We start from the raw sequence: 23,426 nt of genomic DNA, 5'->3' as shown, positions 1-23,426 counted from the left end.
ACATAACTCTTAATGATTGCTCTTGTGACACCCCACCACTCTCTGGTCCGTGTCTAGTGCGTGTGGGTGGCACAGTATTTCTACTTTCGACTGAATCTCTGGCTGGCAGTGGCAACATCTCTTGCCCTTCTGCCCCCAGATTCTCACATTGTACTTCCTAAACTACGCCACTAACATTACTTTGTGCCCCACTTTCTAACTCGATATCACTGCCTGCTAACTGTTGTTCATTATCCATGTTGATATTTTTCTGACTACGCAATCTAACCATAGTCAACAAAAGAAACAAAATCTGAACTAAATATCCTAACACTCAGGTTTCACTGACATAATCACACAAGAAATGGACATTAACTAATACACACTTACTATATACTACAATGACTAACTACCTAAATGTCCTGTTATTTTAAAACAAAGTACTAACAACAAGCACACCACTAATGATCCGAGAACACTGCTCTGAGGCTACTTTACTACCCACAGGACAACTACACTGTAGCTTTACCTTTTGGTGATCCATCTTGGGTGCAGCTGCCCCCTGGTATTGTGGTAGGTAATTAACATTTTGATATAATGAGCTCTCTTCTTCAGCTTGCCTCTGGGTATATAGTGTTCTCATGCAATAAATCATATACAGGTATTACCACACAATATTGGTTAGGCAATACATACAATACATGAAAAAATTATTAATTGTTCTCCAACACAGTTCGACTACAATAATTCCGTAATTATCTCATGGGTATTTTGTGGCCACTGCTTATTCGTGCCCCACGTTGGGCGCCAGTTTAATGAAAAAATATATATATATTTATTATGTAAAATGAATGGATGAAAATGGGGAAGAAATTGCTTTAAATATTTTTGTTATTTTCTCTTTCAGTACGAACATTGTTGTAGAACCCTTTTTTTACGTGTGGTAATAAAAATTCATTTAGACAGAATTAAGCACATTTAAAATTACGTGAACTTTAGCAACCCTCCTATGCTGATAAATTCAAACTGACTGATTAATAACATTTATGACTGAACATTATTTAAATTAATTTTTTTTACGTATTTCGGCCTTGGCACACATTTTCTAAATGCAGTGGGTTTTTTAAATATTTACTGAATTCTTTCCCGGCGTTAGCTATGGAACACAAGACTGTCTCTGTTAGCATAAAATGGTTAAATATTGCCAACCTGAACGTTTAATTATCATTGACAAAACACACTTCACTATACGTTTAAGTTATTTGCTTTAGAAACTGAAAGAACCAACAGATTAACAACTTCAACGTTAATTATCCGCCTATGAATGCACAAATGTAAAACCAGTAATAAATTCAGTCAGCCTCAGGATCGCTGTAAAAGAAAAATATTTCGTAATTCACTGCTAATTTTACCTGCTCCCGACTTACGGGTTTGGTTAATTTTATAGCGGAACAATTTTTTAAATGTGCCGCCGCTGCAAATCGTTCGGTCGCGGCACAGCCCAGCAACACCAACTATAATCGCTAAAAGTGCTGAAAATTCTTTAAAGAAATATTATAGATGACATGGGCAAGCTAATTTACATTAGTAATACACAATTTTGATAAATTATAATGTATTTAGACCACAACAATAATTAAAATTACACACCTTTATAATTTCTCCTCTAATGGCGGCTAAAGACAGATACAGACAAAAGAAGTCTACTCATGCATATAATGCTACGTCACAGGTTCCTCTCTCTCTCAGCTCTCGAGGAAGACGACAAAGAATGCACATTATGTAGTGCTATTTATACTATTGCTGATTATTAATATCTCTTTGTAATCTTACAACTTTATTTTCCTCTGTGGCTATATTTTACATTTTTTCATCGCAGATGTTAACATATTTCGTAATTACATTATGAGTATAGAAATATTACAATCATAAATACATCGAGAATACTATTACAGAAAATATTACAATAACAACCAACGTCCTTTATACAAAATTAAATAATATTTTTTGTTAAGCAGTTACAGTACATACGAATTGCTTCATAGCGGCGTGCATAGTACAATTATACGTCATTTCAGTTTATTAACAGTGTGTGTGCTGCCAGGGAACGTTACATCACCAATTATCCTACTAGAGAGTGTAATATATTGAACATCCACATTCTGCTCTGGTACCTCTTTCAAAACTGATCACATAGATTTAATTCTGTTTTGCGAAATATTTATTATGTTGGTGTATTGCATTGTTTTAGCCTGTCTGATGACTTTCCTCAGCATTGTGGAGCATTGTCTGTTGGGAAATTCTGTTACTGGGCCTTGGCAACAGGCCCTGCCGGTAGGAACACACTCGCCAGGATTTAGCTAATGGCGTTCTCACCTGAAGATTTCGGACGCTGAAATATTATATTTGAAGATGATTGTGCGATACGGCTGCAAACACGACTAGAATATTATTGGTTAACACGCTGAGAAGATTTACGTACTCACACACCATCGATGGTTTTTTACTATGATAATTAAAGATTGGTTCTTTCTGCATTTCTGTCGTCTGTGTGAAAACAATGTTCTCGTAGGTGACAATTTATCGCCACACTTCTACTGAGAAACTCCTTCAGCGATGTAAAGAGAAGGATATTTTTGCGTCTTCCAGCCAATGCAACTCGTTCATACCAACCTCATGTTAGCTTTCTGGGCTATTGAAGAACATATGGAGGAAATAACAGCAACAGCTGGAAGAAAGACCACACCAAGTCATTTGATTTAGAAAGGGGTTATTTCCAGAATTGTTAAAACATTTGTGTAATGAATCTTCAAATACGCAACAGAACATTATAAGTAACTTTGAAGCCACAGGAATCTGCCCAATAGACATAAATAAGCTCCTGGACATGAATCCCGGGAGTGAAGCAACCACACCATCTAAACATCCTGAGGCTCCTAGGATGATTCAGACAAACTTGTGGAATATCTGAGTCACTAGAGACATGACTCTGCAAGTCGTAGATAACTTCTGCTATCTTGGATCTACTACAGAATCAAACATGTCTGTTGACAAGGAAATTGATGCTCGCATTGGAAGAGCTGCGACAACTTTTGGCAAACTCTCTACACATGTTTGGAAAAACAACAAACTCTCTTTGACCACCAAAATTCTTGTATATCAAACTTGCGTCCTCAGCATCCTTTTGTATGCATCGGAAACATGGACTACTTATGCCAAAGAAGAACGTAGCCTTAATGCTTTCCACATGCGATGCCTGAGATCCATCCTCGGAGTAACGTGGGAGGACCAACGAAGCAGTGCTATCTAAAATTAACTGCAACAGTATTTCAACTATCTTGAAGCAGAGACGACTCCGCTGGCTGGGACACGTCCACCGTATGGATCCTGACAGATTACCACGTGAGGTGATGCTCGGAGAGATCTCTATAGCCAAAAGACCTGTAGCACGTCCTGTATTGAGGTTTAAGGACTCCTGTAAAAGAGATAGGGAGAGCTTTGGAATCGACACAAACAGATGGGAGGCACGGGCTAACATGAGACCAGAGTGGTGTGATGATATATCATCTGGAAAGTCGAAGCATGATGAAGGCTTGTTAGACAGATTAAGGCAGAAAGAGCTTCGCAATGCTACCACTGCTCCTGCCTCAGCAGCCAGATACACTTGTGACAATTGCGGCAAGAGATGCCGTGCTGCCATTGGCTTGACAAGTCACATGAAAAAATGCAACCCATAAACACAGAGACACTGCAACAATCATCTACCAAGATGTCGTGGCCAATATATAGAGACATCCGAAGAAGTCTTTTTCCGTTAACATAGAGAACAAGGCCAAAAAGAGTCTATTTGTGTTTCCTAGTCATTCAGCTTCAAAAAATAATGGGTCCAAGTCCATATAGAAAATATCCCCTGGAAGAAACAGTGACACAGTCTACGGACACCGTCAAAAACTGTTCAAGAAGAAATGGCACCTGCACATTTGACAATGGTGAAAGGAAATGGCTGTGTTGTTAGTGAAGTTTAAATCTACAAGGGAATGCAGTTCACGTTGTGTCAATGTGTCTCAAGTCACGGAAACATAAAATAATGAAAGTTGTTTTGTTTATGTGAAATTTGTGTGCCACAGTGATAAGATTCAAGGTGCATTTCACTTCACAAATGTGGAAGATACTTCTCTCATTATCGTTAATAAGATGGTCAAGATTTGAAGTGAGGTTGCTACACCTTAAAATCTTACTTTCACTTTAATTTTGTGTTGGAAGAATAGAATGCCCGCTGAAATGTAAAAATGGAACAGCGGGGATGTACTGAAAAGTAATGTGTCAGGTTTTTTATGTGAAAACCAAAGCTTTTTAAATGCAACAAACATTATTAACATTCTACAGTTTTATTCTTAAGCGACTGATAAGCTTGCAGTTTAGTCTCTTTAATCTCCAAACCAGCCAACCTTTATTCTGACGTCTACATATTCGCAGATCTCTGTCGCTAGACGGTTCCGAACTGCCCAGCGTGTAACACGGCAGTATGTAAATTAACTATGTGGGCGCGAGAGAATCAGTGTTCTGTAATCGAGTTTCGAATTCGGAGAGTTTGTCCAAACGTGTAGCTCCCTCTGCTTCAGAATAATAATACCAGACCGCACACGAGTGCTGCGACATATGCAACAATCCGACGCCTTGGGTTCACTCTCATCGAACATCCTCCTTGGCCCCATCCTGTTTTCATCTTTTTCAAAAACATAAGTAACATCTTCGAAGACTTCTTTGACAACGATGAAGTGGTGCAAGCAGAGGTGGGGTTGTAGCTCCGTCTAGAAAGTCAAGCGTTCCACATTGACGGTATCAGCAATCTCGTCTCTTGTTGGGAGAAATGTGTTCGTCGCCAGGGTGGCTATTTTGAGAAGTAAAGATGTACAGGGGATATGCAAAATACTGTGAACAGTGGCAGTAATGGGATGGTTGTATTTGACGGCGGATGTTGTAGCGCAGGACTGTGCGTCTTCAGTACGGACTAGGCACCAGTGCAGGTTGTTTACGAGTAAAGCACACTTCGTATTTGCATTCAGAGGTCGAGGTCGACGTGCAGTGAAACACCTAACAGAGTTTCAAAGAGGGCAGATTGTGGGGGCCCGATTACCTGGAACATCAATAACCAAGACAGCCAACTTACTGAATGTTTCAAGAGCAACTGCTTGAACAGTCATGACAGCCTACACGAAACATAGGAAGACATCATCGTGTAAACGTAGTAGTGGGCGCAAAACAAAACTAAATTAGAGAGATCGTCGTACGCTAACACGAAATGTGTCAAAACAACACAAAACTACGGCGGCTAAAGTGACTGCAGAGCTCAATAGCCATCTCCGAGACCCCGTGTCTATCGACACTGTAGGCCGAGATCTCCGTAAAGCTAGTATTCATGGTCGGTCTGCTATTCCGAAACCATTAGTGACGACAACTAACGCAAAGAAGCGTAAAGCATGGTGTCAGGAGCATAAATCTTGGACGGCTGATCAGTGGAAACACGTCGTATTATCCGACGAGTCAACATTTTTGTTATTTCCAACATAGGGCCGTGTTTACTTCTGGAGAAGCCTACAATCCTGATTCTTGATTCCAACGGTTAAGCATGGAGGTAGAAATGTGACGCGGACAGCCATATCATGGCATTCTGCTGGTCCCATCATTACCTTTAAAGGCCGTGCTACAGCCAACGATTGTGTGAACATTTTAGGTGATCAGGTGCACCCCATGATTCAAATGATGTTCCCCAACAATGGTGCCATATTTCAGGACGACAATGCACCCATTCACACAGCTAGGACCGTACAGTCGTGGTATGAGGAGCATGCACCTGAACTGCAGCGTCTTCCCTGGCCAGCACAGTTCCCGGACTTGAACATTATTGAACCCATGTGGCCGGTATTGGAGCGCAGACTCCGGGACAGATTTCTGCCTCCCTCGGCACTACAGGAGTTAGAAGAGGTCCTGAGCGAAGAGTGGCATAACATTCCACTGGAGAATATACAATCATTATATGCCAGTATTCCAAGAAGAATCGCAGCTGTATTACGGGCAAATGGGGGGTCCATCCCCTTATTAATAAACCATTCCCAAGTAAGTACAGGTGTTCACATTGTTTTGCCTATCCCCTGTAGCATGTTAATAACGTTTGTTTCTTATTTAAGAGTCTTTAAGAGCTTTCATATAAAAAATTCCGAAGCATTACTTTTCAGCACGCCTTAGTAGATTTATAGTGCTCTCGTAGGGTGTTTCGTTGTGATAATGTGGTACAAGTATTATTTCATTGTTTTGTAATGTGTTTGAAGCCAGTTATGGTACCTATTTTTATTTTGCTCATCTAAGAGTAGGATTTCAAATAAAAGCATTTTAAATGTATTTTATATTCATTCTGGTCAACTTTATTTTGGTGTCTTACTCAGTGTGACATAAAACATTCGAAAGCTGCACTGTCATATGTTTATTTTCATCCCAAAGCCTTCACTACCTTCTTAAGCATTAACATTTATACATGGACACCTTCACCCAAGATAGGGTGACCAAACATTTTGTTTTTTACTTACGTTTATTTATAATATTGAAGTTCCAATCATCAGATTCATATCTTTATTAATATGTTTTCAGTGTAAATAAAAAAATGTGGTAAACTGTACAGTTCAGAAGAGTTCATTTTCAGCTCATTTTGTGGTATCGTAGTGAATATTACTGACACGTGCAGATTGTTGTCCTGCTATTGCCATCGTCTTTCGTTGGTTTAACGCTTTCAGACACAAAAGAAAATGTAATAAAGATATAAGCCATTTCAAGTTTCCAGCAACAATGGATACCAAGTCAAAACGTGGTCCGTTCCCAAAGAATCTTTCACTCGAGTACCAACTTCACCTACGGGCACTTTCACTGACATTAGATGGGAGATAACATCTAAGATCTTATGCAACAGATGTAATATCAGGGAAGTTTGCAATGAAATTCTGACAAATACTAGTCGTTTCATTTCCCGCCAGTAAGTATAGATATTCAGCATCTTAAGTGATGTTGGAATGTCATTGTGCCAAACTAACACACAGTTTAAGTACAGCACTCACTTGTAGCTCTTCGCAGACTCTGAATGTGTAAAGTTGTCCGTGAGAACAGCCCCAAAATTACAGTAATCATTTTTTAACAAATTGCAAAATTCTTATCAAAAGGCTTGATTAGGAGCATGTGATTTGTTGTAGTCTGTCCAATCTAAATGAAGCCTCGGCCTTGCTAATAACTATAGAGGATATTTGTTTCGTCCCTGGGTTACAACATTTATGCCTGCCGCACGAAAATGTGTTAGATTCCTGGATCGCCAAAGGTTTTATTGCCGGACTGCGATTTAGGAAGACGCGTACAGGTGCTGTTCGAGCAACGAAACGAGATACTGGCGATTGCTGAACGACTCTGTAAGTAAATCGCACCGTAAGGAACTAACTTTCCCCAGATGGCTAGTGGTCGCTCCCTCGCTTCAGCTATGTTTGGCGCTTGTTCTACACTGAGAAACTTTCAGTGGTTGTTCGAACTATTTTGGGGTATTTTAAGATGAGGGACCAGTGATCTACAGTGGCTCGTTACAGACTAAGTACATTTCGTTTGATTTCTTTCCCGCATTTATCCTCGTATCTGTGTTGCACTGGAAATATCTGTACAACAGAGCAAATGTCGACGGCTTGCGCCGTGTGTGTGTCGTCTGAAAACAAACTTGTTCCGTTCACTCACAGTAATGGCTGTTTCTCCGGCAGTGTTGGATGGTGTGTTACCAGTGATACACAGCGGTATACAATGGGTTAGTGGTGAAGAGCTGGCCGATATGCACCTCGTGTGTGGCTCCTCCGAATGCAATGGAAGAGCGGCAGAGCGGCACGACGAAGCTGTGCTGGGCTCTTCCCGCAGTGAGGGCGAGGATATTCAGAGTACGCTGCAGAAGTTCCGCTGGCAAGCCCTTACACATCCTTCGTTAAGCCTCGATTCCCCCCCCCCTCCCCCCCTGTGATTTCGATATTTTTGGAGCCCTGTGGAAAGACATTGTACATCTACATCCATACTCCGCAAGCCACCTGACGGTGTGTGGCGGAGGGTACCCTGAGTATCTCTATCGGTTCTCCCTTCTATTCCAGTCTCGTATCGTTCGTGGAAAGAAAGATTGTCGGTATGCCTCTGTGTGGGCTCTAATCTCTCTGATTTTATCCTCATGGTCTCTTCGCGAGATATACGTAGGAGGGAGCAATATACAGCTTGACTCTTCGGTGAAGGTATATTCTCGAAACTTCAACAAAAGCCCGTACCGAGTTACTGAGCGTCTCTCTTGCAGAGTCTTCCACTGGAGTCTATCTATCATCTCCGTAAACCCTTTCGCAATTACTAAATGATCTAACGAAACGCGCTGCTCTCCGTTGGATCTTGTCTATCTCTTCTATCAACCCTATCTGGTACGGATCCCACACCGCTGTGCAGTATTCAATCAGTGGGCGAACAGGTGTACTGTAACCTACTTCCTTTGTTTTCGGACTGCATTTCCTTAGGATTCTTCCAGTGAATCTCTGTCTGGCAACTGCTTTACCGACGATTAATTTTATATGGCGTTCGACTTCCTTCGCATGAAGTGGTGTACGCCTGCGTTCGATTATAGTTCCGTAGGCAACCGCAAATATTTTTCCATGAGATCTTGTGCAATGAAAACTTCAAACACTATATAAGTCTTTATTTCGGACTACAACCGGTTTCGTAGCTTAAAGCCATATCTTTACGTGGGTATACAAAGTACGTCGCATGAGACCTAAATGTGCGAGTGGATAGAAGACGCAATGTTCACTGTGCATATGACGTTAATCCTCCACGTGACCGTACTGTCGTGCTGTAAATAGAACAGATGGCGCCATCAACATCCGCCGGAAATCGAATCCGAACCAAACTTCAGGAACGTGAACTCATCACACCGTATGAGCGATAGCAACATGTTATTGTTGGCTCGATTTTCGGTACCATTCGCTAGCATTCAGCCTATTTAAAACTTGACAATAAGCTGACTTGACGGATTACTGTCATGTAGAGAGTGAATGCTGGGTCTTCTACCCATCCCCGCATTTGGATCTCCTAAGACGTAGTTTCTATATCCAACTAAAGACGTGGCTTTAAGCTACGAAAGCGGTTGTAGTCCCAAAGAAAAGACCTTACATACCGCAATATACGGTTTTGTTTCCGCTAGATTCACATTCAAAGCTGCAGTGCCCCTGAACACAAAATTGTTTGCAACTTTTCCCTGAAGGCATTGAACGTCTTGTCTCGCAGTGAAATGAATTTATTAACGGTTATGGTGATTACTACTGACTGGAATAATCTCTTTCAAATTCTGGAGGTGGCAGGTGTAAAATACAGGGAGCGAAAGGCTATTTACAATTTGTACAGAAACCAGATGGCAGTTATAAGAGTCGAGGGGCAGTGGTTGGGAAGAGAGTGAGACAGGGTTGTAGCCTATCCCCGATGTTATTCAATCTGTATATTGAGCAAGCAGTAAAGGAAACAAAAGAAAAATTCGGAGTAGGTATTAAAATCCATGGAAAAGAAATAAAAACTTTTAGGTTCGCCAATGACATTGTAATTATGTCAGAGACAGCAAAGGACTTGGAAGAGCGGTTGAACGGAATGGAAAGTGTCTCGAAAGGAGGATATAAGATGAACATCAACAAAAGCAAAACTATAATAATGGAATGTAGTCGAATTAAGACGGGTGAGCCGGCCGCGGTGGTCTCGCGGTTCTAGGCGCGCAGTCCGGAACCGCGCGACTGCTACGGTCGCAGGTTCGAATCCTGCCTCGGGCATGGATGTGTGTGATGTCCTTAGGTTAGCTAGGTGTAAGCAGTTCTAAGTTCTAGGGGACTGATGACCACAGCTGTTAAGTCCCATAGTGCTCAGAGCCATTTGAACCAAGACGGGTGATGCTGAGGGAATTAGATTAGGAAATGAGACACTTAAAGTAATAAAGGAGTTTTGCTATTTCGGGAGCAAAATAACTGATGATGGTCGAAGTAGAGAGGATATAAAACGTAGACTGGCAATGGTAAGGAAAGTGTTTCTGAAGAAGAGAAATTTGTTAACATCGAGTATAGATTTAAGTGTCAGGAAGTCGTTTCTGAAAGTATTTGTATGGAGTGTAGCCATGTATGGAAGTGAAACATGGACGATAAATAGTTTGGAGAAGAAGAGAATAGAAGCTTCCGAAATGTGGTGCTACAGAAGAATGCTGAAGATTAGATGGGTAGATCACATAACTAATGAGGAGGTATTGGACATAATTGGGGAGAAGAGGAGTTTATGGAACAACTTGACTAGAAGAAGGAATCGGTTGGTAGCACATGTTCTGAGGCATCAAGGGATCACCAATTTAGCATTGGAGGGCAGCGTGGAGGGTAAAAATCGTAGAGGGAGACCAAGAGATGAATACACTAAGCAGATTCAGAAGGGTGTAGGTTGCAGTAGGTACTGGGAGATGAATGAGCTTGCACAGGATAGAGCTGCATCAAACCAGTCTCAGGACTGAAGACTACAACAACAACATGGTGATTACTTTTGTAATAATAAAGTGCTTACAAACTTTTTTCCATCTGTCTCGTTTTCATTTTACTGCTCCTTATACGTTTGGTGACTGTACGCATATTACAGGTTTTTCTCACTGTTGACAAGTTATATTCACAAAAATGTAGGCAGTTATAGGCTAACATAGCCAAATAAATCATAATCACACTATTACTCTGTAATAAGGCACCGCAGAGCAGGGTTCCCTCACACCAAAATATTCAAAGAATATCCCCGGACGAACTCGGGAACTTTCTTTGTGGAGTTTGGGTTCACAATGTATGGGCAGGCGCCCGTGGCTAAACGGATGAGCCTCTAGCGGACGCTGGTTCCATTAGTGATAGGAGTGCTTCCTGACTACACAGTTCAATGGACAGACCAGGACTCAGGGATGCCTTTTTTCTCCATATTGCCTCCTATAATGTCCAAAAAATCGCGCGCAAAAATGCATTCTTCAGGCGGTCATATCTTGGTCTCAGTTGATCACAGAGAGGGTTCAAGTGTATCGGATAAGCATTGGCCTAGTGACCATTTGTATACCTATCGAACAGTACAGCGTCAAATTTAAACATTACACACTTTCGCACCCCCAGGCAAATTGAGTAGATCAGTTGGTTCTTTTGCATTAGGTTTGGGGTGGGCCCAAGGCGGCTTATACAAGCAACATTTGTTCATGCGTAGTTCCTAAGAAAACCTCGAAAAACCATGATTTTGGATACCAAAAGTGCTAGTTCTGAGGATGGCCAGTTCTATAATTTCTGTTCATGGCAAATCATAGCAATTTTTAGCTTATGTTCTTCAGATGATGTTCTCGGGGAACCTTGAAATATTTCTCGATATCGTTATCCTTTACCAAGATCCAGAGGTTCAAATTTACCGTACTTATGCACGTAAAATATGAGCGTAGAATCCGGTCTGAGGCGTAAATGTAGTTTTAATTGACGCAGTGAACACATGGCAAGAGTTTTGGCGTTATCGCAAGGGTCCTGAACTCACCAAGCTATGTTTTTAGTGGCCATTTTTTCACCAATAAAACTTCGTGACGCGCTGTCTCTGTATAACGGCCACCTCACGCCTGCACAGGCTGTCTTGGTCTGGATATTATTCGGTGGTGCCACCTGGCGGCGTAAGTAAGTTGTTGTTGTTGTGGTCTTCAGTCCTGAGACTGGTAAGTAAGTAAAACAAATTATTTTGTCGTACGAAATTAGTTGTACTTGAAAATTGTAATATTATTGGATTTCAGCTAATTTGCATGTGAGATATTTTTCATTAAAGAAAAGGACAGCCAACGAACTGTAGTTCGTAGATGCTAAGCGTCACAGCGCGAGAGTAAAGAGATGAAATTATATATATATATATATATATATATATATATATATATATATATATATATATATTAATGTGCGCCTATACCAAGACGCGCATCGAGCGTTTAAATACTCTTGATAAACACTATGACCCGCTGGGCGCAGGTATTTAAAATCATTGCCGCAGCGCTCGATAGCAAGAAGCTGCAAAAGAGAAGAAAGAACAATCCATCTTTTGTTAAGAAATATTCTAGAGACTTCATTATCCCTTGTACTTTTGGTCGCCGAAATGTTAAGACGTACTACATAGCATTGCTACAAGTTGTATTTTTATTTTGTGTAAAAACCGTGTGAAACGACGAACAAACATTTTGGTAACTCGGGTGAGGATACAATGTACTTACGCACGCGCAAGGATATTTAATTTTAAGAAGGAACCTACTGACAAAGCAGCGATTATTGGATTGCGCCACTTACAAAAGAAATATCAGATGTAAGTCATGCATTTATTGTGTATTTGTGAATGTGTAGAAGTTTAAAGCCAATTTGTTCAAAATATATTAATATTGTACGATGCAGTAATTTTCTTCTTATTCTTTTCTTTCACTAACCAAAAATGATGTTCAAATTGTGTATGAGCTTTGTTACAGGTTCGCTCTTTATCGCGGTGTCTCAATTGTATTTGGGAGACCACTAATGTGTTCACCTTTCGATTAGTTAATCTTTCTCTTACGAAATTCCACTAATTTGCTTTCATTTCTATTTTTATATTTAAATAGGTCCCTTAGGTTTTTCATCGAAGATTCTCATTGCGTGAAGGCAATCCGGATCAAAAGCTCAATTATTCGCGTAATCAATCCGTACGTCTCCTGAACACAATCGAGAACCGACGCATCGGTGATCAATTAATAATCTCTCCCTCTCTTTTAAATTCGTACGAAAAAACGGCCACACAGGATAGCCGTAAGTACGCAATCTAGCGTTAGGTTGCATTTTATCAGTAAATATTACCAACCAACAGTTACAACATCACTATTATTAATAAGCAAGTTCCTAACGCCAGAAAATCAAAAGCCCAAATTTTGGGTATACTGTAGATTTAGCTTAAAAATTTAGTGCATTTTTGCACATAGTAGTGTAAAGTGGACTTGCGTTGGATGGGAGGCGGCTTTGTCTTAACGTTATATGTATTATGCTTACTTATTTATTGTTTATAAGTGTCAAAGTACATAAATGTGCCGTGAAAACTTTACTGACCTATAGAATTCGGCAGCACACCCCGCTGTAGCAGGGAAAAGAAGGGAACCACTTTAAAAATGCTCCTGTCGGAGCACGAAAAAGGCGAATATGCTCCTCTTTAAAAGACTGACAGAAAAGCGGGAAACCAGCTGTCTCAGTTCCCATTCCGCTTTCCTCGCCAATAATTTGGGATGCGAACACATTCGCGCTTTTTTGTGCTGAAAAAGCGTAGCAAAGGGACAGTGACAGTAAAGAGAGAGAAGACTGATGGTGTGATGGAGAAAGTGCCACTGAAACAGAAATGTAGACGGATGAAGACAAACGCAGTGGGAGCAAAGGACAGAGGAAACAGAGGAGCTGGACCATACATAGGCTTGACAGGTCTGCACGAATCCGTCCCAGACTGGTGGACATTAACGTGGAAAAATTTGCCCATTTTCCCCCACGCATGGTCTTAGGTCAAAACTCCGAGCAAACCATCCCCAACGTCATGTGTGGAGAGAATGCAGTGGCGGCTGAAGAGAAAGACAGCACGCTATAAGCGAGAATGAGACAGTACCAATGGGAGGGAAAAAGAAGGGGACAAAGACATTGGGAGTGGGACAGAGAGGCGGTGAAAGTGGCAGCGAAGGAGGCAGTGCTAAGGAAGAGCGGAGAAGAGAATGGAGACAGTGATAGCGGGAGAGACAGGCAGGAGAAGGTGCCAGTGGGGGAAAAAGGAGCCAGTGGGAGAGAAACAAGCACTGATGGAAAGAAAATCGCAACACTAAGGAGTGGTCGTGCAACGTAAACGAAAGCTGGTAGGCGTGTGTGTGTTGTAACGTCTAGTAAGAAACAAAAACAACATATTATGTAGTAACGAGAAAATTATATGTATCATATTGTGTTATTGTATAAAATTATGTATTTTTTTTATTATTTATTTTTGAGAATATCTGCGTCGGCGAGTAATGAAACCGCCACAGACGATAAATGTCGAACAAAGATTAAAATAAGTAACTAGTATATAATACGTGACGAATATCAACTTCTTTGTCTTCTTCATCTGGGAGTCGAGCGAGTAAGATATCCTGTGTCGTAGTAGCGAACGCTAGTGTAGCATTCTTTTGTCGAGACTAAGAGATGTACGCCATTACGTGTGAATTCATAAAGGTGTGTAACAATTGAAATATTTAAATGTTTTAATAGAGTTATGTAAATGAAAACTTGCATTATTAATTGTTAAAGCTTGCTTGCCTATTATCCCATCCTCTTGAGACATTTTTCAGTTATATAAATATTATCTGTGGTGCTGAGCTGCGTGGCGAACGAAAGAGCCGCTGCCGCGGCGTATTCAAACAACTTCCAATATAGTCTATCATACCGCAAGGAAGCGGTAAAGTAACAGTAAAATAATATTATTTCTTTTAGCTCCCAGACTTGCAGTGCAGATCAGCAGATTTTATGATGTGTTGCAGGTTGACGCGGGCTGCTGATAGTGCTGATAGTATATAACTCACAGTACAAATAAGTTAATGTACCGTCAAAATCTAATAGGAATCTTGCTGTGCTCCGTTCTGGTCTGGCAAACTTTATAGTGAAAACGTATTTTTTTAATAGTCTCATGTTCTTGTGCTAGTCGTGGTATTGAATGGTGTTTTACCGAGAAAAAAAATCCACTGCAAAATTTTGTTGTTGAACGATCATACGAACTGTAACATCAGTGTTCATAAAGTAATTTCAATTTTCAATAACTATAAAGTAGGGAAGATATGTTGATTTTTAGAATGAGTTACAGTCACGAAAAAAACGTTCCTTTAATTGTAGGCCAGATACAGAACAATAAGATCTCAATATATATATTTTGCTTTGTTAAAAGGTAATGATGATAAAGAAATTCAAAGCACGGCATTATTAACAGGTATTTCGCGGCTCTTTTCGTATATGCGATATAAAAACGCGAAAGTGTCTACGTCTGAAACATAATGTCTGTTCCAGTTTCGCGCCAGTAGTGCGACTATGAGGATGCAAATGAGGTTTGCTTTAAACACACGCCGTAACCGTCTTGAGCGTTAGTTATTTTTGAGATTAGACGTGGTGAGTTGATTTTAGTCAAGAAAGCCTTCAAGGTGACAAAGACGCCATTATCAACACCTCACTCAGTTTGAACGAGATCGTGTAGTGGGGCTGCGAAAAGCTGGGTGTTCCTTCTACGATACTGCCACCGTACATGATGGCTGGCAGTGGTGGTAAGGAGAATGTACGGCCGCAAGAAGACCAGGCTGCGGACGATCTCGTGACGTTACAGACAGGGAAGCCATCGTGTTCTGCATATGCCTCTGCAGCATCGTACAGCAATTTGAGCAGCAGTTGGCACCACAGTCAGACAACGAACTGTTACAAATCGGTCACTTCGAGAACGGCTCAGTGCCAGACGCCCTGTAGCGTGCAGTCCACTGACCCCAAACCGCCTCCATTTCCGACTTCTCTGGTATCAAGCGATTTCTCAATCGAGAGCAGAATGGAGGCGTGTTGTGTTTCCTGGCGGACGCTGGTTCTGCTCGATGCCACTGGTGACCGAATGTTATAGTTCAATTCTTTTATCTTGGCGGCTCGCGCATGCCCGCCCAGACGCGGGAGATTGCTGCGATGCCAGTTGCACACGACGCACGCGCCAAGAGAAGCAACGCCATAGTATAGTATAGTTCGCAAGCTTACGTTTAGGGGGAGCGCGCAGTTCATGAAGTAAAGCCACCACGGCCGCATTAACCCTTTCGCTGCTACAGAGACGTGCTCCCCGCATTCCGCGCTGTGCGCGATTTTGTCACTGCACTGCTCGCCTGTGCTGACACATGGTGTTCCGACTGCTTTGACACACACTTATCATTCGATTCCACAAAAACTATTTGGCCCAAAAATTTGATTTTTGCAGATCTTCTTGACTGATATCTTCCCCCCACTTCCTTTGACTGATTGAAGTGCTTTAAAATAAAGCCAAACGCGGCCGGTGTAAATAAAACTTTTATTACAGTCGCGAAAGACGGAATATTTCTCAATATTACATACGACACCTATGTGGTACTTAAATTAAATGAGATATTGTTATACAGTAAATTTTATATGAAATTTGGGTACCTTGTCCACATTTCATTCTCAACATTGTGGCAACTAAAATCGACCAAACGGAAAGTATACGCTATGGACTTTTACCTCTGCAAACTCTTGAAAATTTCGTGCAGTGGTTTACTACATTTAATGCCGCACAATAAATGGGTTGAACATCGAAACAAAATTAAGTGATTTATGGGGGGAAGGTATCAGTCAAGATGATGTGTAAAAATCTAATTTTTGGGCCTAATAGTTTTTGTGAAATCGAATGATTAGTGTGTCAAAGTAGTGGGAACACCATGTGTCTGCACAGGCGAGCAGTGCAGTGATGACAAAATCGCGCACAGCGCGGAATGCGGGGAGCACGTGACTGCAGCAGTGAAAGGGTTAATGAAGAGACAAAGCACTAGAAATTTCAAAAAATTGCATTCAAACGAATAAAATTCGTGAAGTAAGACACTTCCATATTGTTTTTAAATAAAGAAAATATTTAGCATCACACAAGGTTTGAACTCTTTACCTTTCACTTTCTAACCCAACGTCTTAACCATTACACTAGCGCAGTTTGTCGTGCACTGTCTCTCCATAAGGACTCTAACAGGTCACGCAAAATTCTGACAAAACACTGTTGGTATGCCTATGAATTACTCGCACTTCGTCGAAGTACAATAGGAAATAAACAATTACCGCTGTTCTTTATTGCGAAAAAGCGGTTCGTGAAATTGATAGAAACACCTTTCCTTGCTATCGCCTGAATTAAGAGTCTTATTGCTTGTTTGGTTTAATTAATTAATAGAAAATGAAGCAATTGGTATAAAGAATGGTTTTTCCAAACTTTCAAAAAACAAAGTCTGCTATCAAGACATTGCTTTTGTTCTATTACTTTATTTATGACTAAACGTTTCTAAAACTGAAGACACTCGTCCGTGCTCTGCTCTGCAGTCGAAATCTGGCAACGTCGTTCTCTGTTCATTGGCTGACTGTATTTTTTGACGTCAGATGCGCAGAACGAACCTAAACTCGGCCGCCAACATAAATGACGCGCACTTTAGTTACAGGGAGGCCAGCTGACGGCCACAACCAATTAGTCTGCATGCTAGAGACACTGGACCCACACCTGGAGTTACGGTTTGAGGTGCGATCTCGTATGTTAGCAGGAGCACTCTCGTGGTTGTCCCACACACCCTGACTGCAAATTTTTACGTCAATCTGGTGATTCGATCTGTTGTGCTGCCATTCATGGGCACCATTCCAGGGGGTACTTTCCAGGAGGATAACGCTCGCCCACATACCGTTGTTGTAACTCACCATGCTCTATAGAGTGTCTACATATTGTCTTGGCCTGCTCGATCACCAGATCTGTCTCCAATCGAGCACATACGGGACATATCATCGGACAACTCCAGCGTCATCCACGAACAGCATTAACCGTCGCTGTATTGACCGACAGAATGCAACAGGTGTGGAACTCCACCCCACAAACTGACATCTGGCACCTGTACAACACAATACATGCATGTTTGCATGCTTGCTCCCAACGTTCTAGCCGTTACACCGGTTGTTAACGTACTAGTATTTCACATTTGCAGTGCTTTACCTCGCTCTTACATTAATCTGTGGTCTTGCAACGTTAATCGCTTAAATATGTTACCGAGACTAATGTATTCTCGAAATTTCATTACACTACATTAATTATTTTTTGGTGTTGGGGGATTTCTTTCCGTCAGTGTACATAGACAGTGGCAATGAGAGGGAGGTGCTGACTACGAAGTCTTAACTACAGAGAAAGACTAGTAGCAGCAGTATGGTATTCTGCCTTACGGCAGGTCTTGTCACGTGTTATGCCTCCTCCACTTTTGTCTGTGCATAGCCAGTGTTTTCATTTCAGAATATTTGTCTCCTCTGATAATGTCCAGCATTTGACATCTTTTTCCTCTTCCCCTTTCTCCTGCCACCATTCCTTCTATTCCTTCCTTCAATAAACAGTCCCTCCTCAGGCAATGCTGAGTCCAGTTCCGTTTTCTCTTTCTGATGACTTCCAGCGCGAAACTTCCTGTCAGATCAAAACTACGTCCCAGGAAGTTTCATATCAGCGCACACTCCGCTGCACAGTGAAAATCTCATTCTGACTTCCAGCGTGTTTCTTTCTTCTCCAAGACAACGTTGTTGTTTATCACCGACACTGTTCAATATCTATCCGGAGGAAATTATTAATGAGAGCTTTGATGGAAGGAGAGGAGTTCGCGTAGAGGGTCGGAGAGTGGAGTGTATAAGAAGATTTGCAGACGACATAGAGGGATGGAACAGCTGTTAGATGATCTAAACACAAAATTAGAAGAATATGGAATGAAGATTAACAAGAAGAAAACGAAAAGCATGGTAACTGGAGGAAAGAGGAGAAAATGTCGAATGAAAATAGGGGGAGAGGAAACAGGGCAAGTGAATAACTTGAATTACTTGGGAAGTGTGATAGTGAATGATATGTATTGCTCAACATAAATTACGAAAAGAATTGCAATGGCAAAAGAAGGATTCAAGAGGAAACAGAAATTACTTTGAGGACCAGTAAACAAAAATCTGAGGAAAAGTCTTGCCAAATGTTACATCTGGAGCGTTGCACTGTACGGTATGGAGACATGGACATTGAGGAAGGAAGATGAAACAAGATTGGAGGCACTAGAGATGTGGATATGGAGAAGAATGGAAAAAGTGAAATGGGAAGAGCGAGTAAGGAATGAAGAAGAATTAATACTAGGTAGAAGAATTTAGAATGTTGTGTGTTAAACGAACGTGAATACGTTCGCATGCCAAAATTTTTGGTGAGGAACGCGGAATGAGGATTGACGCACTTGATTCCCCACTTACTTGTAAGAGTTTGCTTTTTTTTATTTAAAAGAGGAACACTTTCGCCTAAATCTTCCGCGCTGTAAATACGTAGTAAACTTGAGCAGAATGAGAGTAGTTGCGCCGAAGAGCCGTACATGAGAAGGCTTTTATTAATTTCGCTCAGTGTAGGAAACGCAGTTTGGAGAGAGGAGTGAGTGTGCGCGCGGCGGCGGCTGTGTCAGAGGTCGCGGCGGGCAGCCGGCCGGCGGATGGTGACGGCCTCGCACCGGCCCTCGCTGCGCCGCCGCCGGCGCTGGGCGTCGCTGGCGCGGCCGACGCCGACGCCGGCGCCGACGCCACGCGCCGCGCGCCCGTAGCGGCCGGGCAGCGGACTCCTCCCCCGGCTGTCGCGCGGGTTGCGGCGGTTGGAACACCGGCCGTTTCTGCTGCGACTGCCACAGTACAACACACGCGTTACTACAACGCTTCACTTCATTTGGACGACTCGAAGAAACTAACAAGAAAAACAGAAAGGAAGGGATTGTGGGACACAGTTTAGCAAACAGAATGCTGAAATACACATCTACAGCTATATTTTTTGTGTTTTTTGTCTCGTTTTTGTTTTAGGGCGTAAAAACACCTAGCGTCATACGCGCCCTTGTCAAAACTGTAAAACACGAAGACAAAGAGAACAGTTAAAAACGACTACACAAGATGTTGTTGTTGTTGTTGTAGTCTTCAGTTCAGAGACTGATCTGATGCAGCTCTCCATGCTACTCTATCCTGTGCAAGCTTCTTCATCTCCCAGTACCTACTGCAGCCTACATCCTTCCGAATCTGCTTAGTGCATTCATCTTTTGGTCTCCCTCTACGAATTTTACTCTCCACGCTACCCTCCAATGCTAAATTTGTGATCCCTTGATGCCTCAAACACATGTCCTAGCAACCGATTCTTTCTTCTAGTTAAGTTGTGGCACAAACTTCTCTTCTCCCCAATCCTATTCAATACCTCCTCATTAGTCACATGATCTACCCACCTAATCTTCAGCATTCTTCTGTAGCACCACATTTCGAAAGCTTCTATTCTCTTCTTGTCCAAACTACTTATCGTCCATGTTTCACTTCCATACACGGCTACTCTCCCTACAAATACTTTCAGAAAGGATTTCCTGACACTTAAATCTATACCCGACCTAACAAATTTCTCTTCTTCACAAACGCTGTCCTTGCCATCGCGAGTCTTTTGTTGACGTTCATCTTATATGCTCCTTTCAAGACACTGTCAATTCCGATCAACCGCTCTTCCAATATATTCTCTGATATGTTTTTATTTCTTCTACCCCAAATCTTTCTTTTGCTTCCTTCACTGCTTGCCCAATATACAGATTGAACAACATCGGGAAAAGGCTACAAACCTGTCTCACTGCGTTGCCAACCACTGCTCCTCTTTCATGTCTCCCAACTCTTTATAACCGCCATCCGGTTTCTGTGCAAATTGTAAATAGCATTTCGCTCCCTGTATTTGACCCCTGCCACCTTCAGAATTTTAATGAGAGTATCCCAGTCAACATTGTCAAAAGCTTTCTCTAAGTCTACAAATGCTAGACACATACGTTCGCCTTTCCTTAATCTATCTCCTAAGATACGTCGTAGGACCAATGTTGCCTCGCGTGTTCCAACATTTGTACGGAATCCACACTGATCTTCCTCGAGGTCAGCTTCTACCAGTTTTTCCATTCTCCTGTAAAGAATTCGTGTTATTATTTTGCAACTGTGTCTTATCACACCTGTCAACACCTGCCTTCTTTGGGATTGGAATTATTATACTCTTCTCGAAGTCAGAGGGTACTTCGTCTGTATCATACATCTGGGTGAGGGAAGAGATATATCACGGCTGGCTCTCCCAAGGCTATCAGTAGTTGTAATGGAATGTTGGATACTCCTTGGTCCTTGTTTCAACTTAGGTCTTTCAGTGCTCTGTCAAATTCTTTACGCTGTAGCATATCTCCCATCTCATCTTCATCTACGCCCTCTTCCATTTCCATAATATTGCCCTCAAATACATCTACCATGTACAGACCCTCTATACACTCCTTCCACCTTTCTGCTTTCCCTTCTTTGCTTAGAAGGTCAGACAGTTAAAAACAGGGACGCAGAGAAAGCTGCATAAAATACACCGTAGGGAAACGGAACTCCAGAACTTCACCATATAGCTACGATGGATAAAAAGTAAAACGCGGTCGACATCCGTGCGTGAAAGCGCATATCATGTTACACGAATGATGCCGGTGGAATCCAAAGTACGAGGGTTGGAACTGAAATAGTGGCAATAATTTATTCACAACGGATACAAAAGAGTTATCTATTTGTACCTGTTACTGTCCTTCAAAGTAGTCACCAGTGTTGTGTAGAACCCGTTGTCAGCGATGTGGAAGGCAGAGTATACCGTTAGCAGAGCCTGTTCTATTGATGGTGCGAATGGAGCGGTCTAAAGTTACGGCGATTCTCGTGTACGACTGTGATGGTGTTATCCTAACGCATTACGTTCCTCCACGGCAGACCGTCAATGCACAGTATTACTGTTTGTTTTTACAGCATCACCTGCGACCACCTTTACGAAAGAAGCGGCGCAACCGACCCATCATTTTGCACGACAATGCGTGGGAGCATACAGCGCAGGCTGTGGCTGCTCTGTTCGGTCGATGGGACTGAGAAGTACTGTACCATCCACCATACTCCCCGGGCTTAAGTCCTTGTGACTCTGATTTGATTCCGAAGATGAAGGAACCACTTCGTCGCAGTCGCTTTAGAACTGTTCCAGAGATTCGACAGGCAGTAGACCGCTCCATTCGCACCAACAACAGAACAGGCTCTGCTAACGGTATACTACGCCTTCCACATCGCTGGCAACGGGTTCTACACAACGCTGGTGACTACTTTGAAGAACAGTACAGGTGCAAACACGTAACTGTTTCGTGAACAGATAGTTGCTACTATTTAAGTTCCAACCCTCGTGTTTACTCACACGTGAGCCTTCAGGCGGTGACGACGTATAGAGCTAAGCACGTTACAGGTTCTGCGGCGCGCTGACAAAACGATTTCGAGAAGAAAGAATGTAGAACATAGCAGCCTGGTGCCAATAACACGCGAGTGCGTGAATTGACAATATGAACCGAAGCCTTGTCTTTTTGACAGTGAACGTCTGTCTTCAGGAGTTGTTGGAACTGGGGTGATGCAAAACTTTTTTTGATGTGTGTACAACATTCGTAGGTGAACCTGCAACTAGGTCTTAAGTTGGTTCAACGGGGAATAAAGCTTTATTCTCGTAGCGCAGGCCTGCCTTGAGGAATACAGCTACACAGCCTGGTCCAAGGCGACAGCTTGCCAGTGTTCGTACTGCAAATGCCGCTTCCCGCCACCGCACTCTCACATTCTAGGACATTTCTCGAATTGTGTTATGACAGGTTTCAACGTCAAAACAACAAACGCTATATCACTGTAATTGTCTTCTCAAATGCCATTGACTGTAGCTATAAAAGGTATACGGTTCCATTAAAAAGAAAGTACTTACTTCAATATCTCAGTTGATACCAGTGCTGCAAACACTAACCAAACTAAAAGTACTTGTCCCTCGACGCTCTAACAATTGCCGAAAACCGCATGTCGATATTTGTAACCGTTCACGAAATAAAAGTGGTGTTAACATCTTACGTGACTCACCCTATATACTGCATACTAACCAAGAAAGCTCGAGCACCGGTTAACAACGCCCCCATACTACTCATCTGCATCTATACTCTGAAAACCACTTTGAAGTGCATGCTCAGTTACGAAGCGTGGCGCAGCGCGATGCTGCAATCTAAACACTGCTACGGGAGTGCTGTTTACACTTTTCACAGCTACGCCAGTATCGTCGTTCGCGTCGTCATAAATATACTCGAAGTCTTACGAATGTCGGACAAGCGCCGGCGGCTCACCTCGCTGCATCGCCCCGTGCAGACGCCGGCCGCCGCTCCCTCTGCTGCGCATGCGCAGCGCGCGCCGACCTGCCGCCGTAGTGGGGCGTTGCCGGCTTGTACCTGCCCCCCGTCTTCACCAGCAGACCCAGCGTAGCCGCGCGCTCCAGGGACGTGCTCACACGCACCGGAGTCCCCTGCAAAGCAGCCGTAATGTTTAGATGTGTTAAATCTACTTACACACAGTAACTGGTTCAGTTTATCAGTTCCTCTTCCTCCCCACTTTCCCATCTAGAATTTCTCACGCCAGTGCTGAAATGCAGCGGCATTATTTGTTGTAAAACAACCGTGTGCTAGCGTACACTACCATAAGTAAGCGTAGACTATGGTAGGTTTCTGAGTAGCTTTGGTCAGTTCA

The sequence above is a fragment of the Schistocerca americana genome, chromosome 2 (genome assembly GCF_021461395.2).
Source record: "Schistocerca americana isolate TAMUIC-IGC-003095 chromosome 2, iqSchAmer2.1, whole genome shotgun sequence".
Taxonomy (NCBI): Eukaryota; Metazoa; Arthropoda; class Insecta; order Orthoptera; family Acrididae; genus Schistocerca; species Schistocerca americana.
This window is presented reverse-complemented; position numbering follows the sequence as displayed.